The sequence below is a fragment of the Astyanax mexicanus genome, unplaced genomic scaffold, assembly GCF_023375975.1.
Source record: "Astyanax mexicanus isolate ESR-SI-001 unplaced genomic scaffold, AstMex3_surface scaffold_31, whole genome shotgun sequence".
Lineage (NCBI taxonomy): Eukaryota > Metazoa > Chordata > Actinopteri > Characiformes > Acestrorhamphidae > Astyanax > Astyanax mexicanus.
The window spans coordinates 2,411,318-2,414,795 of record NW_026040041.1 but is presented as its reverse complement, the minus strand read 5'-3'; the positions used below and the strand labels follow the sequence as shown (position 1 = coordinate 2,414,795).

The window sequence follows — 3,478 nt, the reverse complement described above, 5'->3', positions numbered from 1 at the left end:
AACGAAATAGTGAAAACTGAAAGTGAAAAACATTTGTGTTAACTGAATCTAATAAAAACGGTAATCAAAAGGAAAAAAACATAACTATCTCGAACTGTATTTTGTGTTTATAAAACTAACTAAAACGAACTGAAATTACTGATAGAATACCCTCATTTTCGTGTTTAATTTATTTATAAGCGCTGTTGTACAGCGGAGTTGTACAGCAGGCGGTGTTGTGCCGAGCGCGCGGCACTCGTGGTCCGTTAGTTCTTGTGTAAAGTGCTCGCACTAGCCACAAAATACGACAGAAAACACTGAGAAACTGCAGAACTATGTATGGGATTACAATATCCGCGCCAGGCAGATGAAAGAGAAACAGGAGATACAGTGTGTGAGAACCTTTACCTGTGAGTAGTTTATACCAGAACAGGCAAATCTCTCCCTCTCTCTCTCTCTCTCTCTCTCTCTCTCTTTCTCTCTCACTTGTCTTAGATTGGTCTCTCTGATGAGATGTGTGAAAACTAATAAAAACTAGCAAGCCCACCTTAAAAACTTACTGAACAGAAAAAAATAATAATAATAAATAAAATGAAACTATAATAAAAATTTAAAATGTAATCACGTAGCTCTGGGCGCACGTGAACGCCTCCGCGTTTGACTTGCAGCACTGTGTGTAGCTGTTCTTAAAAATCATTTAAATTAAATAATAGTTCTATGCTTCTATGTTACAGTGTTAATTAACATAATTCTGATTATATTTCGCTCATTCAATCAGCCCGAAAACAGACAGTTTATGGGGCGGATCGGGTCAGGCTCATAATGACAGTTTATGGTTCGGGCTTGGGCAGAAAGTGCACGGGCTCCGGCTGGGTCGGGTCGGATTTTTTGGGCCCGATCTAAGCTCTATTCTCTTTTGGTGAAGCTGTTATATTAATACCATTATATACATATTTCCTTTGAGTGTGGCTTGGTTTGTTTAATTTCATCCCCAGACGCGTTTTTCCGTTTTTTCCGTTTTTTTCAGTATTACAAGTTTTAGTAATTTTCTTTGGTTCTGTGGATAATTTCGTTTTGTTTTTTTGAAATTCGTTAGATTATATTTTTGTCAACATTTTGGGTTTATTTTCGTTTGTTATTTTTCTAATAATAATAGTAAATACATAATTGATTTCCTTTTTTTGGAGGGCGAATAATAAAAAGTAACGCATAGTTACTTTTACTGGTAACTAATTACTTTTATAGTGGAGTAACTCCGTTAGTAACTCAGTTACTTTTTTGGAGAAGTAACGAGTAACTATAACTAATTACTTTTTCAAAGTAACGTGCCCAACACTGCCCACAACTAAAACAACAACAAATATGAAAACAAGTCAAGCTTTAATCACAAAAAACACACCCACAACTACAATAACACGTACAGAAATAATGAACCACATCCACCACTATATTTACAGGCATGCCTACAAACCCCAGCAAAGCTTCTACAGCCCACCCTACTGTCTCAACAAACACTTCAGTCAGTGAACCAGATGAAGACTCATCTGGAAGAACACCTCAAAGTAAGCATTAAGGATATGCTACATCAACAACCTAATATGATGTTATGTCATTACAATTAATAAAAGCCTATGGTGTCATTTCTCCTATTGTTATTTAATAAATTTATTTTTTGTTATGTTGTTGTTCATTATGTTATAACTTCAGGCAAGTCCAAAAGGAGTTTTAGCCTCGTAGAGTAACACAGCTAGCGGCTAGAACTGTATACTGCAGTTAAAGAGCCCTGTGGGCTTGGAGAGTAAGGGTAGCAGCATTAGCAACACCACCGACTTTGCTTGGAGAGTCGAGCTAGTGTCATTAGCAATGCCACCAATCAGCTTTTGAGCACGTGGCTAGTAGCATAGGTGACATTGCTGACTGGGCTTGGAGCATTAGGCTAGCACCATTAGCAACGATGCCAACTGGGTTAGGAGTGTCAGGCTAGTGCCATTAGCAATGCCATCGACCGGACTTGAAGTGTCAGGCTAGTGGCATTAGTGACACTACTAATCAGACTTGGAATGTCAGGCTAGCACCATTAGCGATGATGCCAACTGGACTTGGAGTGTCGGGCTAGTGGCATTAGCGGTACCATATACTGGATTTTTCTTACCTTGTAATACCTACGGTATACCTAGCTAACCAGGGGGTAGCAGTTGGCAGTTAATATGTGCCAAGAAATGTTTGTAAACTTTATTGTAAAAGTAATTCACTGCTTCTACACTACACAGATGCCCCAAACTTAAAATAAATAGCCATGAAATCCGTCTTTAAAACAGCTTGCATGAGGCTTCCAGAAGTTTTCTTCAGTGTCCTGCCACGTGTGGCGTCTTAAACATAATTTTATATGCAATGTATATTCCAAACATAATACACACACAGGATATTGGGATGTATTTATTAGACTGATTAAGTTTAAAAGCTACAATTTGAAATACAATGTTCCTCTTACAATGAAGAAAGATGATGAAATGAGATGTCTGTGTTCTGGTTTTCAGTTCTGTGGGCGGTCCTAGTCCTGGGTTGTGTGGTTGCTGGGCTCCTGGTAATAAAGAAAGGTAATGTTTTATTTATTTACTGCTCTATAGCTGTAAATGATGACTGATCTGTCTGCAGATAGTAATTTTCCCTCCGATCTTTTTGCAGTGCTCACTAATAAACAACCCCAGCTGAATCTTAATGATTCAATTAATGAACAAGCCCCTCAACCAGGTGAGTTCATATATATATATAGTAATTCTCTGTTGACTATATATTGAAAAATATACATTTATATCGATTTCAAGAGGAATAAGTCATGTTACATTGTATTAATAATTTTCTGTTATTAATACCCTGTTGGAAATACTGAATTAATCAACCAATTAATTGTCATATATTCCTCTATTAGCAGGAGTCCAAACAAAAATATACTACCAAGCAACACATCCAAACATCGAGATTACAGGTAAATAACGTGTTTATTTTTATTTAACTAATTACACATTTTATGGAGTTATTTGTTGTATCATTAGTAACAGGAAATCGAAATGACTGTCGGTTCAATTTACAATATCAGTCCAGTCTCATATTCATAATCATATTATGGGTCATCATAAGAACACTGCCTTTATTTTTTATTCTTTTGAGTATTAATCATATTGTTTAGGTATTTTCCATGGACTAAAGCTTAGGCGTGTTGAGATGCTCATTGCTATCTTACACCCTGACAACAGTCTATTTTCACTCCTTCCTCCTGCCTCGTTTATATAGCAGCAGAGCTTCTTAAACCAGTGGTGATTGCTCTAAGACTGCAAGGGAAGCTCAGCTTCCCCTAAAATGTAAAATATAAGTGATTAAATATATACTGTTGTGTGAACATGTCACTGATTAAATATGCGCTACACCGCGCTGAACTTAGTTCAGAATCAGCTTCTTATCACTGGTAACGACGCGGCTTTCCTCTCACTCATTCCCGCAG

At 37.1% G+C, this 3,478-nt stretch overlaps 1 long non-coding RNA gene across 1 annotated transcript; it reads left to right on the top strand.

Annotated features, from left to right (window-relative positions):
• The first annotated feature begins 1,438 nt into the window (after window positions 1-1,438).
• LOC111190277 (uncharacterized) lies at window positions 1,439-2,993 on the top strand. Its single transcript, XR_007429909.1, has 3 exons — window positions 1,439-1,541; window positions 2,517-2,576; window positions 2,912-2,993. It is a non-coding gene; the product is annotated as an uncharacterized LOC111190277 (long non-coding RNA).
• Window positions 2,994-3,478: the final 485 nt, after the last annotated feature.